This window comes from Lasioglossum baleicum, chromosome 2 (genome assembly GCF_051020765.1).
Source record: "Lasioglossum baleicum chromosome 2, iyLasBale1, whole genome shotgun sequence".
Lineage (NCBI taxonomy): Eukaryota > Metazoa > Arthropoda > Insecta > Hymenoptera > Halictidae > Lasioglossum > Lasioglossum baleicum.
In genome coordinates, this window is record NC_134930.1 from 18,874,673 (window position 1) to 18,897,454 (window position 22,782).

General features: G+C 44.5%; 1 protein-coding gene across 26 annotated transcripts in view; it reads left to right on the forward strand.

Moving 5' to 3' along the window:
* The first annotated feature begins 1,771 nt into the window (after positions 1-1,771).
* Positions 1,772-22,782, forward strand: part of Kug (FAT atypical cadherin kugelei) — a 612,064-nt gene continuing 591,053 nt past the window's right edge. For 19 of the 26 annotated variants that reach the window (XM_076442484.1, XM_076442537.1, XM_076442480.1 and 16 more), the window contains exon 1: positions 1,772-2,290. The gene's annotated coding sequence lies outside the window, so the exon portion shown is untranslated. Of the gene's footprint in view, positions 2,322-22,782 lie in introns of all 26 variants that reach the window. The other 7 variants (XM_076442550.1, XM_076442472.1, XM_076442521.1 and 4 more) reach the window with 1 other exon arrangement.

Genomic DNA, 22,782 nt, shown 5'->3' on the forward strand with positions numbered 1-22,782 from the left:
TGAAAGGAATATGTCCATTTATCAAGCTCTCAATTATAAGGTATTAGACATCGTGATAGAATTGCAAATGCCGTTATTAATGATTCATGAATCCGTGGAACTTAATTCTATTCCAACAATTAAGCTTCAATGCGAGCTGGTTATTTCTGTTCGAATGACAAAGGCAAATTCGATACACATCTGCATATTTAAATGTACCAGTCCGATTGAACGGGAAGAAATAATTTCAACACACCTACGTTTTAGGCGAAACTGTTAAATACAGTGGATGTGCAAAGTGTTCGTACATCTTCTAAAAACGAGAAACTTTTTTAATCGTTTCCCTGCCCGTTCGGGTCATAAATTTGAAGTTGCAAAATGTGAAAGAATAGTTGTATTTATTTACCGCCCACACCTTCGACCTAACGATAGGTTTAGTTAGTAGGCTATTATTTTACATGTTCGCGTGTAAATCGGCTCCTCAGCTTGTACCACTCTTTGGACCAGCGTATATTTCTCTTTCTCTTTGATCTTTTTTTGTTCGCACAGTGAAAGAGTCAATGCACGAAATTCACAACAAAAACACCACTGAAACAGCCTCGACCATGCAGCACGAATATTTTTGCCAGAATGAGTATTGGTGAGAATATTGATTATATTGAAGCATGTTGATGCGCGCTTCAATATAGAGCGTCAATATTGAAGCAAATATTAACAATATTATTGATCGTTTAGGGGATACATTAGTAGCAAATCAATTCAGTAGGTAGTAGCGTGATTGTACATCTTCGGATGGATGGAGATTCGTAAGAAGAATGAAAAAATGTGCTTGACCTTGAATGTCAAATGAAGACGATATCTTCAGACATCCTCTACAACATCCTCTATCAACTACAGACCGAAGACATCGTTTTAGTAAGAATGTAAACACTGTGCCTAGCCATAATCTGACCTTCATGAATTCCTAAAAACTCAAAACTCGTTCTCTTTAACTTTCAGACCTCCTACAACCGCGCCGCAAGAGTGAAAGGAGTCATTGAAACAGTCGAAGCGGTCGGAATCGTCGGGATTTTTCCCGGCGTTATCTCGATTCGGAGATAGGCGCCCACCGTTGGGTCCCCGGAACCGTGAATCATGCTGGAATATAGGTCGCCTCAAATTCGCCGTGTGTGTACAGTTGGGGGCCAGGTCCATTCATCACGGGCCGAATATCACGGGACGATCGGCGTCGGTGAGGTCCGTGGCCCGTGGAAGAGGATCGCAAGATGGAACACGACCGCCGGAGAGACCGAGACAGAGTAGAAACTTGAAAGAGCGAGCGAGCGAACGAGCGAGAAAGAGAGAGAGAGAGAGAGAGAAGGAGAGACTGCATCGTTCCCGAAGTTGCGTGCACGGTGTGCACCGGTGCATAACGTCGGCGAGCTTCTCCCAAGTGGGTAGGGAACGAAAGAGCACGGCACACACGAGCTGGATATTCGTATACCGGACTAGAGGGACTCGGCTGGAAAAGGGACCGGGTTGGTTGGTCTGTGTGTAAGAGATCGTTCGTGGAGAAGGGATCGTCGTCGACCGGTGGAACGGTGCAGAAGAGAGGAAGGGATTGCGCGTGAAGGGGAGTCGTTCCGCGGGGACAGAGGGGTAGAGACAGCGGAGAAAGGGGGGTGGGGATACACGCGGTAGACAGAGAAACAGCCGGGGTCGGTGGAGTGGGGGGAACACGCGGTGTAAGACAGTACGGGACAGACCGAGGAACGTACGTAGAGGGAGAGAGAGATTTGCTAGGCTCGCCCTGCTCACGAGCCGCGCGCCGCGCTAGTTTCGGCTTGCCACTCCGACGTGACGGACGTTCTTATTCAGTGGTTACCGGCTCCCACGTGGAGGCGAACCCTGTGCTCGGACGTGTGTGCAGTTCCCCGTTTCTCTTTGTTTTGATACCGCGTGTGATTCTACGTATAACAGTGATCAACGGTGTGACAGTGAAAACGGAAGACGCCGCCGCCGCGAGCTCGCGAATCCACTGCCGGTTTTTTTTTTCGTTTCGTTTCGTTCCGTTTCGTATGGTTTCGTTCAGTTTCGTTCTGTTCCGTTCCCCGTTCGAGGCGAACGCACTCGAGTGAGTACAGTGGCGCGAGTAACGCGAGAGGCACCAAAGGTTTCGTGACATTCGGACACAAAGGTGGTTTTGTTGTTCCCATACGCCGGCGACTGGTCACGCTGAATTTTTTTTTTGGATTACCTGAAGAGCGAAGCGGCGGACCCACCGTGGATCGTACGCTGCCAAGCCGGTCTGTGGATCCCGACGTTTCAAAAGGTGCATGTTCAACCTTTGTGTTGTTTAGACGGTGTGTACGTACATACTAAACTAGCACACCATTCGCGCGACTCTTCTTCGTGAAATTGACGGGAATCTTCGGTGGGAGAGTTTCTCAATGTCGTCGCCGGTTGCTAGCCGTTCGATGGCGTTTCACTGGGCACCGATGATGTTTCCGTAGCTCTCTTTTCCAGTCCTGCATCGATCGGACGTTCGATCGCGTGCACGGGACAAAATGGCGTCGGCGATCGCGATCCTCGGTTAGACCACGAGAAAACACGAATTTCGATGCTATTCACAGGGATGATCGAAGCAATCGTGCAGATACATCGTAGTATATCTGCACTCGTGCTTGCATCGCTACTATCATAATTCTATGCGGTCGCACGAGTGCTTCGATCACGGGTTTTCGGTTGATTGTTCAAAAATTCTCCGCTCGGAAGAGTCCTATCCGAATCGGGCTTCCTTGAGAGACAGATACTGGTTCTGTGGTTACTGGTGTTTGATATATGAATTTATGAGATCGCTAACGAATTCCTTTTAATATCAGCAATTGAAATATATACATACATTCACACCACCTGGTCGGCAATTTGCTCACGCTAAATTGTACAAATGGACCGTCGCTTGAATATCGATTAATGCCATCTCTGGCCAAAAGTGTGCGATGAAAATTATTGGCGTGGTCGTCGGAGCGTTAATTTGCTTCAAGTGATAAAACCGAAAAGTGTCGAAGCATTGGGACGATGAATTTCAAAACACTTCTGTGTTAGGGGGGTTGACACGTTTTTCCAGGATTGATGGGGTTCTTCGGTAGTCGAAAACGCTAGATAAAAGATCAATCTAGGTCACCATCGCCCTCAAAGTACTATTTTTGTATTTACGAGCTGTAGTTTGCATTATTCAGCTGCGCATGTATCTATTTTCATAAAACTGCGATAGCTATATGCTTCCGAATAATGCAAATCGCCGCGCAAACGTAAAAATAGGACTTTTGGGGACAATTTTGAGGTTAATCTTTTATCCAGCGCTTTTGACTACTGAAAAATCCCATCTTTGAGAAATAAAATTTGAGAAATCATTGAGAAATGAGAAGACACATCCCGCACCCTTGCAATCCTGGAAAAACGAGTCTATACCCTTTAATACAGAAATTTTCTAGATAAAAATAACGAGAACATGTCCATCCAAAGTTTTAGCCATTTTAAAAATAACTGTCGAAAAGTTCCTCGTGCATGCGTCTTCACAGTCTCGATAATTGTACATGAAAGTATCGTTGAGAGAGCCTTAAAGATTCTCTCATTATGCAACAAATAGGACACGGAAACCCGAGACAGAGCACTTAATTGGTTCGATGCGGGAGTAATAAATGGAACTGTCGTGTCTCTTCGATGAAATGCTATCTGCCAGCGATACGGCTCGAATGTCACCGAGTAAGCTCCATCAAAATTTCAACAAAAGCCCGAGCAGATCCGTCCGTAGTAAACGTGCGGTAAGGTTGAATGTTAATGCGACGCGAAGTTGTCTTTATCGTGGACGAACCTTGCCAGTTTGTTTACCGACGATAAACGTGCAACCGAGTCGTGGACAGAGGGTTCTGGGAACTGTGGATTTCGAAGGACACCAACGGTCCCGTTTGTTTAGACCAGCGAACCCAAAGGCGACGCAATGTTTTCGCCGAGGGTATCGGGAGCGTGTTCACCCCGCGTGCAGTGTCAACAAACTCGACGTTCGGTTTCTCGATTCGTTGCTTTGTGCTGTCTAGGGGCAACACGTTCGAAGAAACAGACGCGGTCGGAACGTTTAGCGACGCAGAACGCGTGTCCTGCTAACTATGAAACGCGGAATTTCGATATCACCGCGGCGGGAAGAATTTTAAACGACGCCAGAGGATTTAAAATTTAAAATCTTCTCGGCCCGCCTCGCCTAAAGACTTGCAACTCGCTGCAGCAGCTTCGTGGCTGATGACTAGACAGCGGGTCTTTATGCAAAATAAACATTTTCTACCGGAATTGCAACAAACTGCAGCGAAATGGAAATTTATGTTCTTTCTTAATCTGTTTAGTGGGTATTCTTAAATTCTATCCTACTCAGTCTTGTGATAAATTCATGAAATCTTGTTTTAAATCTGTCTAATCATAATTTACTGACTTCCTACTGTTTTTAATTTGAAGCAGTTCAAGCCTTTAGGCTCTCGCATCTTACATTTTGTACGTTATGACTTGACGCAAGCGGATCTTTATGCAAAATAAAAATGTTTTGCACTGATTGTGGTAAGCTGGAATTACATAAACATTGATTTCATCCCTTAACTTACTTCGTCACATTAAAAGCAACGTTACAACATTCTTGAATTTTCGCAATCTTTTACTGTTTTATATTCCACCCAACCAATTTCTTCATAAAAGCATAAAGATCCGCTGACTAGTCATAATTAGATTGAATAGGAACATACCTGGAGTGAAATAGAAATTTATTTTCTTTCTTGATATGTTTGACAGGTCGAAAACAATATAACAGTATTTTTAAATTCTTCTAATGTTTTCGCTGTTGCGAATTACATCTGCTCATTCTCGTGACAAGTGCATAAAATCCGCTGTCTAATTATGACAGTATGTGATACATTATCTGCTGAATATTATTATTAGGCGACCGAAGTACCACAGCAGAATTACCTAGACGTCGGCCTAGAAGTTGAATTTAATCGTGAATTCTTTCGAAAAAGCTGTTTGTTTTTTGAATATACGTTCGTGGCCAGTCTATAAATCCACGGGAGAACTATTTAAATAATTCATTCCGGCATGACTGTCCAAAAATTCCAGTACATATCTGCCTTCCTAGCATTGACCATCAATTACAACGAAATTGATAAACTGCCCCGCGCAGTCTACAATTAATCTCGACGAAATTTGTTAACGGGGAAACGTGACCGTGCATTCGACCGGGCTCTAATCTCGTTGTAAAAAATGTTCGTCCGTCGGTAGTCACGTAAAACTGTTCGACACACGTCACGTCACGACGTAAACTAACGTTGCTAACGGAGTTACAACTTTTGAACGGGGCACGCTCTCTACGATCTCGCCGGCACTAGTGTAATGAAATACGGCGTTCCTTCCGACGCGACGGTCTCTCTCTCCCTCGGTCTATCCGCTTTAAAACCGTGGCTATACGTTCCACGGGCCGAAAAGAAAAGTTTGCCCATCGCTTGACGAATTCCAATGTTTCTTCCTGTGGCGGTGGAGAAACGACGTCGCGCGATGAGGACGAGGGAGAAAAAAATTTCGAGAACTGGTTTCGGAACTAAGAAACTCGTCCTCGATAGAACAGACACCGGTCCGAAGGATTTCAGCGTCCGTGGAAAGGAACACGCTCGTCGTGTTAATTTCATGCGAATAAATATCGCATCCATCATTTCCTACTCCCGCTCCAGCTGTGGATCCGGCGGAAAAACATTTCGAATGACCTTCAAACGCCCTTGTTCAATTCATTGTACATTTGTTGCTGTCGAACCGCTGATAAATGATTTTCAGGTTCGTTCACAAAATTAGGAAACATCTCGGCGATGTCCGTTTTTGCTGGGATGGTGCTGAAATAATTTTTATACATCTTTTTACGTAGGGAAAATTGTTCTAATATCAAATTAGCATTTGACCTAATCATTTGAAATTCATGAAATCCGCAGTTTAGTGATCAATAGAGACAGCGGATTTTATGCATTTGTCACAAGGATGAGTATGGGCAATTCGAAACAGTGAAAACATTAGAAGAATTAAAAAACCCATTAATTTATTTAAAAAAAAATTTTTTATGTCGTAGAAGAGAAAAGAAAATGTATATTTTCTGTACGGCTACATTTATTTGAATGCCTAAATATTGATTACAAACGAATCAAATTTTATTCCATCTAAAATGGAACGCGTAACATTTATATTTGTTAGACTTTGTTAAAAAAACCTTCGCCGTTTGTTGCAAATCGGGTAGAAAATGTATATTTGCATAAAATCTGCTATCTAATTACAACGCATTGGATGTGGCGTTTTATCAAATTTTACGGCGGGGTTACCGCGCTGTAATAGCGAGGGTAATCGGCCCGTCGAAATTTAGTGTGTACACTTTTGCGGTGCTCGAAAGTCGAGGGCAGCCGTGAATCGGCTGCGCGTTGCGTGCAGCTAAGAGACCGGGGCCGAATTCATCCACCGATAAGATTAATGCACTAAAAGCGTGCGATCAGTCTCTCTCTCCCAGTATATTTCTCACAGCTCCGCCGAACTATTACCTACCGGCCGGCCGCGATACGCCGTTAAAGGCTACGTACGTGGGTTTCCATGGGTGCTTTGACCCCTTGTCTTAGTCCGCATGTTAACGAGGCTTCGTTAATTACACCTCGTGAGATTACGACAGGGACAGGTGGCCGACGATTATCCATTATCCGTCCTAGAAACGCTGGTCGAACGGATACAACCAACCATCGGAGATAACTGTTGATTAATACACTCCATTCGTGACGACGGAATCGTTGTTCGATCGTGCCCGAAGAAACCATGGGTCCCCATAGTCCTCTCTCTGCGGACCTTCGAAGAACGAGACAATGGGAGAAAAGAATCCCTCGGGATCCTCTTCCCCTTTTCCAGAGGATAATGGCGGAAATTCATCAATTTTGGACCTGGCTAATAACGGAGGCTAAAAATGCGACATTTATGTCCTGGAAAAATAGGTAATTGGTTGCTGTTGAGCATGTTGCACAACTCATAGAAATTGTTGTTACATGGGAGCAACGATCGACAACAGTTCGCGCAATCCTGTTTCAGCTTTTTCCACAGTGAATTGTATATGAAGTATTTTATTGTATTCGAATGGCTTTCATGTATTCTGAATCTTGATTAGGGGGTCGACGTCAATGTGCTATTTCCGATAATCAACAGAGCAAAATGCTGATACTAGTTGAAATTCGAAATCACCGGTTTAACCTATAATTTAATTAACACGCTCAACATGTTTGCACGCAAATATAAATCATGATTATATTCATTCAAACATCGCCTGCCACTGGGCACGTAAATTCTTCCGTAAATTAACAAGTTCTACTAACTACCGTTAGTTTCACGCTTATTTTCAACAACTTCCCATCGCTTCTACAAAAGCTTTCTTTCCCAAACCGGGAGCAAAACTGGCCAATTTCCGACTAGCTCGGTAACACAAAGATTGTTCTAGCAAAAGCCTCGAAACTTGTTTCGGCAAATTGTGGATCCGGGAGTTGGGGGCGAGGCGACGAGAGAAAACGTGTATCGAATTTCACGATCCACGGCTGAGGGAAAAGCATTAGACTCGTAAAATCGATAGTGTCTATGGACCAGAGTGTCGTAAACTCGAGCACGACAATAAATACGTCGGTAAAAGGTTGCCGGGTGTATAAAGGCGACAACGATGGGTCAGCTAATACTTCGGCAGCAGCTGCTGCGTCTTTGACTCCCCTCTCGAGCGGAGCCTCGATCCTCCTGACAAAGGCTAATTTTATGGAGGAAAGAAACTGGAGTGGTAATGCACTCCATGCTCTCGCGCGGCGAGCCTCTATTCTTTCCGTCTTAATCTGACGCCGCCGATCTTTATCGAGCTTGTATACACTCGCTTCGGAAACATAATGAACGTATCGATAATCATCGTTACTGTTACCGTATTATTTTGTCTATCTTCTCTGTGCTCCGAAATGATACTCTTTCTGTGTATCATTGTCGTACTCGTCTAAAAAAATTATTTCTGCTATCGAAGGAGATCATCACACCACCACAAATGTACCACATAGTACATTTTTTACCTCTTGAACCGAACGGTATTTAGTTAATACATAAAGGAATTGTTGTATGAAATTCTGGATTCTCTGTTTGCATCTAATATGCTTACAACTTCTATTCGATCAAAGAAGAGTTTGTGGGAAATACAATAATATACCGGTGCCTTTGAATTTTCAAACATTTTCAACCATTTTATACGTCACTTATTCAGCGGTCCGACACAGCTGGGAAAATTGTGGAATGTTGAAGAAAAATTTAGAGAACCGCGAACGCTATAAAGTCCGCCGCGTAGTGGCAAGTTTGACCTGTTCTTTACAACCTATCTTTATCGCCATTTCCACTTCTTGCGTCCTTGACCGCCTCGTTACAATCTCGGTACCGGTTCCGCGCGAGTTTATAGCGAGGCGTTAAATTTTTAAGGGACAGGGTTACGTTCCGACGTGCTTCTCTGGAAAGGTAATTCCTCGGAGTATTCGTTTGAATTTAATTCGAATCGGCGTGCGGCAGCTCGCTGTGCTTCAATATTCAGTCGCATTTGTTGACGGGGAATCCGTACGCACGCAGTTTTCTGAATCTCTCGCACACCGCAAAATGTCACTGGCGTTTTAAGTGCTTGTAAGACCCCCGGTGCAATCTGAAGTAAACTCGCTTCCACTCGTATCGTAACCAGAGCATGAAAAAGGCGAGGACCGAGCAACACGTGCAGCGGTGGAAAAAAAGAGAGAAAGAATTCGAAAAGGAGAGAAATGTGTCTGACCGTAGGTACGTGTTCCTGTGTGCCGTGACCTAGAGTTCCTCGAATTGTTCGAGGTTCATTCAACGTCTTTTAACCGAGCTTTCGATCGGGAAACCCGCGGGACGATCGACGTGTTCCGAAGTTCTGCGAAACTTTGTTCTCGCGGTCGAGACTGTGGTTACACATACGATCAACTGCGATCATGCACTGCTTCATGAGGTTTCAGGGCATTTTTAATTGGCTCGCGAGAGATCCCACTGCGACACGTAACTTGAATTAACCCTTAGCACTGAATTGGTGACTCTTTTCATTATTAAGTATGTCGATATCTAATCAATTACTAAACATTTAGGTATGGTATGAGGTATCATTCCAATTTCATATCCATGAAATTTAAAAAATTGTTCAGAATGGAATTTTCTACGTCGGAGAAATGTTTAATTTTCTAGTTAAAATAGCTCCGAGTGCAAGGGGTTAACAAGTACGGTAGAACCTCGCAAATACCTGCACAAATTGAGATTATACTATTTTAATTGAAACTACTGCAACTGAAAAATTGATTAAAAAATGCGAGGGTCGTAAATTCTTAGGAATCAGTGCATGATCGCTGGTAGTACATAAAAGTGTTAGCATTTTCCTGGCCACTACTTTGTGCGAGACTTAATGTGCGGTAAAAGAGTTGGCTTGTACCGTAGTTTTGGAAGATAAGAGTTTATTTAGGTTGCATTGTAGATCACGGTGACACAGTCGCGTGACCAAGTGTGTGGTTTCAGTGCCAGAATTTCTTACCGGAACGCCGAGAGTTTGTAAATTGAAATGTCTCGACTGCCACACACGTGAACATTGCTGCAGACGACGGATTTTACGCTCTTGTAATCCTCTCGTACACTTCGACGGTGGGAAGATCTATACGTTCCCACGATCCATTGTAACACGGTGAAGTATCAAGAGTTCTTTCAAATATTTACCCGAGGAATTCTGATCAGCATCTTTTCCCTCGAAAACCCCATTCAATTTCCGTAAAGTCAACGCTGCATTTTTCGAAATCGAGTCATCGGAGTAATGCAATTAATCGAATTTCCCTTGATGGATTCACTCGACGGCATGGAAATGTTATTACACAGCATATTGCAGCGTTCGGATGCATTTATACGCAATGTTTCACTAATTTCCTCGAATTCTGTTGTTCAAGCCATTAGGCGGTACTAAAACACGCGAACGAGTATATACGTATGTAATACACTTTGTTTATCGAACAAAAGCGGAATGTTTCGATACTGGTCGCAATATTACTAAGTAATTTATCGAATTTCTCGTGAAGTACTAATATCCCGATAAACATAGCCTAATAGTTTTACGCGTTGCATTACGGGCAGAATCAATTTATGAAAACCAACACACCGGTGCCATATGCAAGAAACGTGAACGTGCGTAATGCACCTGCAACGTTGCACGTGACCAACGAAATATTCATGCTGCTTTTTTCTGCTTCAGCTCCTCTCTTCACGTATTTTCAGTTTTACTCATTTTTGCCAAACCGCCGGATCCCCGCTTTTTTCAACCAGAATCATTACAGCTCGTACTGGATCCCTTGATTTTTTCCAAGCAAAGTAAAAATTTACTGCGAGAAATAAGGACTAGAAAAGCAATTTTGAGGGACAGAACTTTCCAAGTTGAAGCCGCTGAAAACGAAAAATATACAATTTATTGTGTCCATTTGACAGATCGATACTACAATTAGGTTGGAACACAGTAAATAATTACTGTGTCCTCAGAAATATTTCAAAGCACACTATCATGCCCGAAGTATTCAATTACGTCGCTAATGGAGTAGTCGAAAGCGTTCTCGCAATTCTTCATCGCGAACAAAACAAATTTCCGAGCGATTATCCGGTTCGGAGGGGGGTCGAGCCACCGAGTGGTCCGTGTGATTTATCATGGAAAAAAAGGCGAAGGGGCACGCGAGCTTCCGAAAACTGTTGAAAGTCCGGGTTTACGCTGGAAGGAATAATAAATACATACTTAGCGTGACCCGGGGTGCGTTGTAATCGAGAAAACTGCTGGAAATGAAATATCGCCGGGCGTATTGCGCGGGGGCTTTAATGGCGCAGCGCGAAAACGTGGAAACTCATGATGTGCAATATGACGATTATATGCATGGTTTCGCGGCGAGAAAGTCCCGGCTTTGCCTGTTCTCGTTAGTATTCATAAAGCATCACCCTCGGTTTCCACCCCTGCACTCTCCGCCACGTTGTTCGAGGTCTTCCTTACAGGCGACGAGCCCGACGGACACGCATTGGATTTTTATAAAGTCGTAATGTGTGCTCGGGTGATCCGGTAACGTATGAATTCCGTGAACGAGGTGCTTAAAGACTTCAGGGCTCGTTTGCTCGAACGATAATCTGGATTATGATTTCCAGTATTCGTCTCGTTCCCGCGATTCGACTTGGGCGTCGTTTTTTAAAAGAGGAAGAAAACGCGTGTAACACGGGTGGCAACCTCCTTATCCAAAAGCATTCTCCGTAAAGAATCGTCTCCTCTCCTCGCGAATAGATTTCCCAGACCCGCCGCGTTTCTAACAGGTACACGGTCTCGAACAGGAATCCAGGAAATCTCCGGGGAAATGCAACTGGTGAAGGACTCGACCTCCGTCCCCGGTGCTTCGCACTCTTTCCCTCCGCTCCCTCGTCGCCGAGATAACAGAGATTTCTCGAAATAATGTATATCCGAAAATCAAAGGCTAAAACCGCGGCCCCGGGACGGCTCGGATGCGGAATCGCGTCCCCGCCCGCGATCTTTTCACAAGAAACCAGCGCAAATTGAAGCCGCCAGGTAGAATACGCTGACTGAAACGCGCATTCCGAAGGCTCTCTCTCTCTCGATCGCATTATATGGAGCAACGTTGCGAGCTCTTAAAGGATATTGTAACGGCGGAGATAGATTCTTCTGTAAGATGCGCCGCATTACATATGTATTCCTTTTCCTCCGGTACGTATCCTGCGCGGAATATTTGCACATGGCTGGCCAACAGTGTCGTACTGTTTGCTGCTTTGACGTTTAACTTGCGTTAAGTTCTTAATGGTTTATTGGATTCATGGACCATCAACAGCCTCCACTTTTAGAGTGTATTGTCCGTGTTGTGGTTGGTCAATGATTTAATAGGATATACATTTGACAAAGAAATTGATGTTAACAAACGATTAGGAATAATCTCGAACTAATCTCTTTGAGCTACGTACTCTCTCTCCACAATTCTCAATCCGTCACCGAACATTCTGACCCCTAGAATGTCTTCTTACATTCAAAACAAACATACCGACGTTCACGCCACCATCTACACCATAATATGTTCTTAAAACCAAGTCCACACGTGTTAACCCTTAACCGGTACAGGATAGACTGGGTTTGAAAGTAATAATTTTACATTTGCAACAAATATTTGCAACAACTCCCATTTCTGATGCTTGTCGAAGTACGCGGCTCATACAAGGCTATGAGAGTAATTATTAAAAGAATATTACGTTTTCTCCATCCATTGTTCTTACGAATGCATAAAATTTGCAGTGCAGTAATTATTGAACATGCGAGAGACCATCTCGAGAAGAATGAACCCACGTAGAATACGCAAAAATATTCGTATATTTAATAAAAACCGATATTATTTAGTTCCGCAATGAATTGCGGGATGATTTCTTTATTTCGGTAAAAACGATTGTCGGCAAGTTTAACTCCGCAGTTATATTCGCTACAGCCGATAATTCATGATTTCTTCGTTAAACATGAACTTTTTTTGCAGTACCGCCGGTTATATCCCCAGATACGAAGATAATTAGATAAAAACGTGGTTGGATATAATTCGTGCGTGTTCAAACACTGAAGATTAGTCTCGGACGTCAAATGTTTTTGTATTAACGGTTTGATATTAATTAGAGCGTGCATAAACATTGGTCAGTGCGGAAACACCATTTGCAATCGCAGCAGACCTGAATACATCTAGTCTACTGCAATTCGACAATATTTGTATATGTTTGTTGAAGCGAGGCAAACGGGTATTGTAAAATATGAATATTTGTGGATGGATTGTTGTCCGTGATAAATATTTAATATTATTATTTTCTGCACGCTCGGACTACTTGAATGCGATTTTTTCCCAATTAATATTCGTCGTTGACGCAGAAAAATGTGTTTGTGGAAGGGTCTTGATCCAACGCAATATTTTGAAACAATATCACTTCCCATTTTCACGTGTAACTATTACAGCTCATATTACATGATGAAGATATTCCTGTCCGAGTTGCGAACTGGCAAAACCCGACGTCAACCGCAACGCCATAAGTTTCCGAAAGATCTCTGTAGTCGATTGTCTGCAAATAAGGGATGATGCAAAACGAGGGACATCAAACTACAAAGTAGTTCCGTCAGCACTCTTTATCGAGCATCTAATTTCTCCCATGAGCGACGAGATCTCCCGTATTCCCGGTCGCGCTTATGAACGGGCGTTTATCGTGGACCGGGTCGCAACAACAACCCGAGAACCGGTTGTTCGTTATCTCTGTCGACTAATTTCGCGACACGGCCGAAGAAAGTATCACGGTGCTGGGGTTGCGCGTGTGTTTTGTAAAACTAGGTTCAGATAAATGTTGAAGTACTTAAAGTAATCTGTGCTTCGCGAAGCTTTGGGATTATTAAGCAAAATCCCCGGGATGTGCGACGAAACGAGCGCAAATGGGAATGTGCTAGAGCTCTCTGGCCGGATTAATAACGTGGAAATTACGTGGACCTGTCTCCGTCTCTCTCGGGCCATTATCCAGTTTCCCTGGCCCCTCGCCCTTCGGCCGTCCCTTTCTACTTATCGTTCTCCGCCCTCCTTGGCCCTGGTCTCCATTTTTCCCCCCCTCCTCTTTCTTGCCAACGTGGTTCGTTTTTCTTGCCGGTCGCAACAAAATCGGATCGCTGAAAATTGGCTCGTGCAACGAACGTCGAGAGAAAGACCGAGGGCGAAAGCGAAAGAGAGAGAGACGGAAAGCGAGTACTTCACGGATGGACCAATTGAGCTGCAGGATGGAGGCGACGGTAATCACGTCGTAAAAAAGAAAATAATAGCTCGACCAGTTTCGCGTCGACTGGCCTATTACGTTCGGGCGTGCTCGCGAGATCGCTTTTGCCCGGTAATGAACAGAAAACGCTTTTTTTTCTGGTAGCACTACGGTGTGTGCCTGTGCTCTGGCCGACCACCGCCGCAAGGAGTATTTAAAACGCGCCAGTCGCCGTCCCGTAAATACCGGGGCCGACTTCGTGTCCATTCAACGCTCTCTTCATTGTGATTCAAGCGGCCAGCGAAGTCGAGTAGGAATCCAAGTTCCTTCAGCCACGCTCGTCGTTAATTTTCGCAGTCGACTTCGCGGGGATTCGTCTCGCGCCGCCGCCGGATCAATGACACGAAACGGCAATTTGTCCCGGCTCCCCTCGATTCAATTCTGGAACGCTTCTCCGTCCTCTCCAAAAATTACACCGCTCACCCTTTTTTTGTATGCAGTTTAAATTAACTCGTCGGCGAGCTTTTTCGTAGCCACCGAATTTTGCGATTCATTTGGGACAGATCAGGAGAATTGCCTCGAATTGAGAGGAAGAAGTTACCCCCGCCCTCTGCCAGTTTGCACTGCATTTTGAGCATTCAGCAGGGGTGTGCGAGAACACGAAATTTTTTTCGGGATCGAGACGGGAACCCGAAAATTTCGGCATTCTCGAAATATAATTTATTCTTTATATATTATATGTTTAATATAATATGAATATCTCATTATTATACAAAATCCTTTTCATCGAAAGAATGTTGTCCATCACGAATTCTTTTCAAGAGTGACAGTTCGTATTCTCGACATTTTTGGGAAACTCGATTTCTTCGGGAATCTCGAAATTTTCGTGTTCCCGACCCGATATTTCGGGTTCTCGCACGGCCGTCCTGGCATTCAGACAATCGCCTTGAAGGCACATACATCATAGTATCCGTAGATTACAGATCACGTGCTTGGCGTAAGGTGGACAACTACTTCACAATGATTGATGAACATCAGTCCGAGGTCCTTGGATGTCTGCTTTCCAAGAACTTCTTGCACTAATTGTAAGGATGCGGAATACTCGGACTACTTCTTTTAACTTTCACTTCCCTCCTGACCTTGTATAACACTGAAGAGTTGCAAGATGTCGAAATTGACAACTGTGAAAACCACTTCGTATGGAATGTTTAATTTACAGATTTTATTTTGGATAAAAGATTTCTTGACCGAATATAGCTAGTTGAAGAAAGGTTTACTCGCAATTTGAATGCAATCGATTGCAACGAGAAATCGATTCGTCTAGACAGAGTACTTTAAAAAGTACAGTAAAAACGCTACACGAAGTTTACCATTGAACAGTCATCAGAACTAATTCCGAAGATTACATCATGGAATCTTGCCTTTCCGTTCCATTAAATAAACTCGAGTTTTAGTGGGATTTTTACAGGTCAGGTGAGAGAACGTGATACACAGTCCCGAAAGTAATGGTTCAATTTTCGTGGACAGCGTTCGTCAAAAGAGGAGAGCGGAGAATCATTCGGTAGACCGTACAACACGGGATTCATTAATGCTTACGACACGCTAAACCAGTTTTGGAGCAGCCAGTACCGATGAGTCAAGCGGGGAGATACGTTAAGGAGCTCGTAACAACGGATTAATAAAACAAGAAATGTGCTTCTCTATAACTGGCAGTAACTGTACAATAGGAGTGGCAAGCATGTGGTTTACGATTCATTCTCGGTTTGATCTGGCGCGGACGAATTTGACGATTGTGGGGAATCGCGTTGCTCAGTGGTCGATTTTCTTCACGAATGAGATAGGTAGGAGAAAATAAAATTTTCTCTTGTTTAGACATTTTCCGTGTATAATTTTATTAACCCCTTGCCGTATTTTAACGAGTCACGATGATTTTAAGCAAAGTCTAACAAATATGAATGTTACGCCTTTCTTTTTAAATGAAATAAAATTTGATTCGTTTGTAATCAATATTTAAGCATTGAAATAAATGTAGCGTGTGTTTTATCTTCCACATTTTTGGGGATAAAGACAATAAAGATATGTAATAATTTTACTCAGAAAAACTAGTTGCCCCTAACGCAAATATGAAATCGTTACTGAACGCAAATGATATTCGTTCCGTTAATAAATCTAATTTGTTCGGAAGATTTCGTTACCGATTGCTGTACGATTTTTTCGAAGAATCGGCCACTGTGCGCTGTCTGCTCGTGTCCCGCCACGGCTCGGCCAAGACGAACGAGAGAGTCGTTGACCGACATGCTAAGAAGCCCACGCGTATTCTGCACGCATTGCTAACCCTGTGTAACCCACGTAACCCCGTTTCGAAGAACGAACGAGGAAACGAACGAGACCGTACGAATGACAGAAGGGAGAACACCGGCGGCGGACCGCAGCGGCGTCTAGTTTCTGCTCGCCGTGACAGGAAATCGTTGGTTTAAATTAGAAACAATAACCGAGCCGTGCACAGGCTCGCCACCGGCCTCTTTTGTTGTACAGCCTGCTCCCGAATTATTCCGCTAACCTTCGCGACCGTAATTTACTACCACCGAAAACTACGGGCATTTACTTTCAACTTCCTCTCTCCGTCGACATTCCGACAAGTTTCTTTCGCATAGTTGTGCGCATCTTTTCAAGTTCGAAGGTTGGAATGACTGTATCACGGTGCATTTACTGTAGCTTCGATCATACCATAGGTACCTAACAGAATTTTAGTGAATTTTTGGCAAGTCGCAATGAACTTGGTTCGATATGTGATTTCTCCTCTTAAAATCATTCAGGGAAGAAGTAACATTCGATTTAGTTTCTGTTTCTTGTGACAAATCTTTCTAATATCAACTATCAACTTCTTCGCCCATCAAAAATGTCCATCAGAAATTCGTAATAAACAGTTCCATGTAAAATTCATTTAATACTCGAAGTGACCGAGTGCATTTTCCGAAATGCTCTATTCAGTACCAGAAAAGACTCGTTAAAAATTGTCCTTTTCTCGTTTGCCGCGAAAATGGCACAACTATGTCGGCTAAATTGATTCGAATGGAACGTCGGAATTTCTGATGGGAAAAAATTCGAATGAAATCGAAACATGGTCCGCGGAAATAATTTTTTGGGGGCGACTGCACACGACGATTGTTTCGTTGGCGAGCGTTCGGTACCATTTTGGCGAGCTAATTTAGAGCCACCCTGTGCAGGGTATCATACCGCACACACACATACACACACACGCGTGCGCCAATGGAAAGCGCAGCGGGATTACAGCGCACAGCTGCAGCCGAAGTAATAAGCCTCTCCTCTAATTCGGTACACGCAAGGGATGTCGCTAATCCATGCTACCTTCGGTCGTTTTTATGCCTGTGGATCGTCTTACGTAAACGAACCGCAACTCGCGGAGAAACGCCAGCGTTTCTCGTTCGTCCAGCTCGTTTTGTGGCCGCCGATCTTTTTGCCGCGGTGCTTTCGGAACCCACGACCCAACCAGCGCCCATCGTTTCCCACCAGACCCCTCCCCTCTTTGTCCGTAATCATTTACGATTCGTTTTACGGGGCTCGCTGCGGAATAAATCACGAAACGATGATGTACTCTCCGGTATATTGAACTCTCCTCGTGCACCGACGCAGCTCGAGAGGTTGTTAACACGTTTGAGAAAACATATCAACGCCGTAGAAAGTCTTTCCTGTATCGACGATCCTTTTTTCCTTTTATCAGCGATCAAACCCCGTACGACCGTTTGATCGACGATTTCGTGGATCACTGTCAACCGTCCACCGCGTAAACACAGATCTTTACTGCACGATTCTCGGATGCTTTCGTGTTTCGTTTGAATAAATGATATTGTAATTAGACATTCACAGTCGACATTTGATTCCGATGGTGGGGAAGGTACGTGGTCGACGATAGTCGCTTGGTTTACGTGACATTTTCAACGTCGGCCGCAGTTTATACCTTGTCCGCAATGATTTACAGGTCGATTTATGCTTTGTTTGGAACGTTGTTTCATGTTAGAGCGCGTAAAGTCTCCGAACGTTCTCGTAATTCTTCTCGCGTCTGCGACGAAGTTCCTTCAGTGAATCAATTTAATGTTCGAGATCATGATTATTCAACAATGTTTATTTTGCACGAAGATCCGCAGTCTACTCGGTGCCAATACGAGCTGTCGTGATTCGAAGCACGCTTGTAATCCACACCGTAGACAAACACAGAATCGACGCAACAGGATCGAACAAGTTCATCGAGACATCGACGCAGCCCCGGTTAATTGACCACTCGCGGTCCCAATCGACGAAACAAAACGACCTCGACGCGCAGGAAGTCGTCGGCGAAGTCGAGGCAACAGTTATCCATCGTGGAACGTTTCTCGATAGATAATCGATTCGGGAAACGGTCTCTCGTTGCTCGACATGATCACGAGTGCAGTTTCGCGATCGATCCCGAATATACAGCGGGAATCGCGCGCGCGCTCTTCGGTGAAATCCGCATTATCGGTTTCTTTGAAGGCACTCGTCGCGTCCGGTTTTGTTTGTCGAGGCGAGCTCGCGAATTTTATCGCCGGCCATAAAGCGTCGGTATAAAACCGAAGGATACGGGTGTAACGACACGAGGAAACGAGAGGCCGTGCGCTACCTTCGCGGAACACGCGCGCGTGCACACACGAGAGAGTGCAAGGGCCCTGTCGTCGACCATACAAACCGATACCTTCGTGTGTGTGTAGGAAACACACAACCGGTTGAACAGCCAGCCGCCCGCCCGTCAGACTTACCGGCATTGTTGCCTAGTAGTCGAGTTACGTGTTTCGCGAAGAAGTTTCGCGTTATTTCTGGAATACACGCGATTCGTGTCCCGCGAGCAGAGCCACGCGCGATACCCGCTCGCGTGCACGCTCTCCCTCTCTCGGTGAAACTTTACGCAGGCACCGAGAGAGACTTGCTTGCACGCCGCTGAATCTTTCCATGGAACTTTGCCGTAGCTCGCCCCAGCAATTACGTCATTCGGCAATTAGCGGGGATCGAGGAAAAAGGAAACGCGAGCGTTCAAACGATTGAAAAATCGAGAACAAAGTTGCCGGTCGGTTTCTACGCGCTGGAAAGCTCGCTCGTTTGCGGACGATCCTTCGCGTAACGATCGCGATGATTTTGCAGTCACTCGTTTCAGCTTGTTCCCGAATTCCCTTGTTTTTCGAGTTATCTCTCCATTGCCTAGCTGGGGTTATAGAAATATTTTCCTGGGAAAATTTTAGTTTAAGGAAAGGAGCTATTTTAAATAGTTTATTGTGAATAGCGGTATAGCATCTTTTAGTGGAGTCTCAGAGTCACCATTCGAGTTCCAAGGGCTAATATCAATACACGCAGTTTCGTAACGCCTCTGATACGCGATGGCGACGGAAGCAAGCAATTTTTATTCACAGTTACAGTCGCGTCAATCTCCGAGTCGAGTTATTAGCGACCTCACGGTAGCGTTGTTTTCACTTCCGCATTTCCTTTTTATCGGTCGTATTTCCTCGCATGCACAAGTCTATCTGGCGACTCGATCTCGCAGCCGGGACTCCAACGCAACGCAGTTGTTTAGCAAACAGAATGTAAGTTACAACAGGAGGAATTAAAGAAACTGTCCGCGGTCTGAGCCGCCGGCTTAAAATAATTTCGAATCCCTTGTGTATCTTTCGCGGTGAATAACGAGCGTCATTAGCGTGGAATAGAGAGAATAGGTTCTAAGCCTGGCCAAGAATAGTAGGAGAGACCGGGGTCGAAAGTAACACGTAGACATTGGCATACTTTTTGTTGTAAATGTAATACGGCCTCCCCCTACTTTCTTCTATTGATAATCGAGAGCAACCTTGTCGAGTGTACCACAGGATCGCGTTTTATTACGCTCGTTCCTCGAAGCCGCATTATCACCAGTGTCAATAACGCGCTTGCCTGAAATACAGGTCGGCACTCTTTGATAGCCATTCGTCCAAGGCTTTTATAATCTTGGAATCCATTTTTTTTCAATTTTCTTGTGATTTATCTAGGATAACGAGCCTCTCCGGGTCGTCGCGCTCGTCGAGAGCTTTGTCTTCGCCGCTTCTAGGCTCTGTTTTTCCTTCGCGTTCCCGTTCGACGATGGTTGCACTCGGTTTTTCCTCTCGCGACGTTGCCCGTTTGATCTTCGGGGTTTTCTTATCGACCATCGGTTAGACGTCTCCACTCCGAGGTCCATCAATATCGTTCTAAGATGCTGCCCACCCCCGTGCACTCCTTGTCCCATTACCGCTTCTGGTCCTGAAACAATTTCTTTGATAATCTTTACACAGATCCCTCTATCTTCCGCTCGAGAGATGCTCCGGTGGCATCGGTAATTGGTTCAAGAGGAAAGGACTATTCACGATCGCTCGCCACCACCAATTATTCATGTTCGTGCTGCCGACCGATCGTCATGATTAATGGTCGACTTACATTCCTCGCCGCGGCTTCGAATTCGTGCTTGTCCTTGCCGCCGCCTACCCGAAATCATTCTCAACGATTATGCTAGGAGATCGAGTCTTGCGGGGTCGCCGCACGTAAATATTGACAAAGGGGAACCCAGCTCCGATCGCGTTGCCCTTGAAATATGTTGTCAATGTCAACATTCTAACCTGCTTTATCTTATACATGTATGTACCAGTCCCTCGGCCTAGTTTCCGGGATAGTATTCGTAAAAAACGTGAATCTTGAAGCAATTGTATATTGCATACCTTCTGCTCATCATTTAAAAAGAAATACATCGAATTAAATGTAATTTTTGTTGCACTATTCGATCGTTTGTCGCAAAATAAAAATTGTCTACCTGCATTGTAACAAACTGGAGTGAAGATATTTCTAAGATAGATCTTCCTTAATATGGTTAATAGGTTCAAAATAATGTAACAGTATTTCGAAATTCTTATATTGCTTTTACTGTTTCAAATTATACCTACTCAGTTTTGTTTTAATTACCGTTCAGTGACAGCTTGTAAGAGGATAAAGTGTACTTACCGTTAGTAATAATCAATATTTGCCGTATTTCTTTTATCTTAAAATGGTAAACGAAATTCGAGTACAGGACGAAACCAATACCACGATAGTTGAAAATGTCCTCGACCCCCGATCACCACGTAGCCAGGAGTGTACGTTTACGTAACAATGGGCGGTTCTATGTGTGAGTGGAATTTGCGAGGGAAAAGGAATCAGGGGACGGACGAGATAGGGATCCAAAACCAGTAGAGACAAGCAGGTATCAGACCTTCGAACAAGGAAGCGGCTCCTTTCACCGAGGTACCGTTCTAACCTGAATGAGGATCACTTCCTGACCTGAGTTGAGACGCAGGTATATCCAGAAAATTTTCGGGCTCCCTCCTATCCCTCCCGGCAAATCCATTTCTTCTCGGTTTACCGCACGAGCGCTGTATTTTATTCCTTTATTACCTTCTTCCGAAAAATTAAAGTACTCGATATACCCTAAACACGAACGCCCATTACTGTTAACACAACCACAGGACGGGTAATCCCTTTAAAGACGACCTGGTCTTCGTTTTCGAAAGAACCGGTTTCGGAGATCTACTCGGACACGCGTCTGCGGACGATCCGAAGAGATCTCCACGTGAAGTTGACACAATATCCCATTAAATAACAGACAACTTGTTGATAGACTGTGGATCTTTATATATTTATAACATGTGCCGAACGCGTTCTATTTTATTCTAGAAATTCATTGACCATTTTCTATAATCCTCTTTTTTTTTAAATTTATTTATTTAATGTTGCTTCAACATCAAAGGTCATTAGCAACACGGTACATTTTCTTACAATATTTTATACATATTTGTATCTTTGATATAGTGGACAAGACCGGCGATACACTCCTCAGAACCTAACAGAATGGGTAAGGATCCAGGCAACTTAGCATTTTTCCTTTCAGTCTCATATATAATCCTCTTTTGTAAAATGTGCGCAAGGATATTTTCCATGAAAATGTGAAACAAACATTTTTATTCCATTTGATCTGAGGGAATTTGTTAGTGGAAAAAAGAAAGTTATTCTGATTAAAAGTGTGTGCCATAAATTATGGAACTGGCCGTGTATCGAGGCATTACCGTACTCGTAGAAGTAGGACGCTCAGCCAGCGAATGCTCGGTTTCCGATGATCTGGAAACGGGCTGCTCGACGTGGACCGTGGAGCTCCTCGTAACTGTCGAAGGTAGTCAGTGCGGATGCCAAGGTTTTGCCAATATACAGATTGGTCGATCGGATGGCATCGTAGTCTAGCAGTAGCCCGGAGTCGTGACAACGGACAACGTGGAATCCAGCGTGCTGACCGTTTGCTTGTTCCGACTGCAATCTACCGTCATTACCGACATCACAGAGAGCTCGTTAGTCTCATTTATATTCACGTTGCTCGAGTACAACTTATGTTGCGAAGGAGACGAGGAAGTTGGCCTGGACCGTCCTGCGCTATCGTTGTTGCGCCGGTCTAGAGGGAAACCGGGTAGCTCCTCTCTCTTGTCGCTCTCCAGAGCTGACAAAGTGCTCCTAGTTCCGGCGTTCCGTATGTTCTTCACGTTCCGTATAAACTTTCTACCCGGGTGGTAATGCTCCTTTTAACGAAACAACCTCGTTCCCGTGCCCCGTTGTCGTTCGCATCTCTCCTCCAGCCCCAGTCGAGATTGTTTCTCGGAAACGTCTTAATTGTAGACGGCCTCTCTTCCACTCTACTCCCTCGAATATCACTCTTCCAGCTCTCTCACCCTTTGAAATTCGATTTCAGACGCGTCGCACGCTTCCTTGGCTCCCGTCGATATTCCTGTTGCACGATTTCCGAGGCGCAATTGCTTCTCACCGTGCGCGTGGCGTCTCCAACCTTCGCACTTAAACTTCCTCTTCTAATTCTCCTTCGTTCGCATT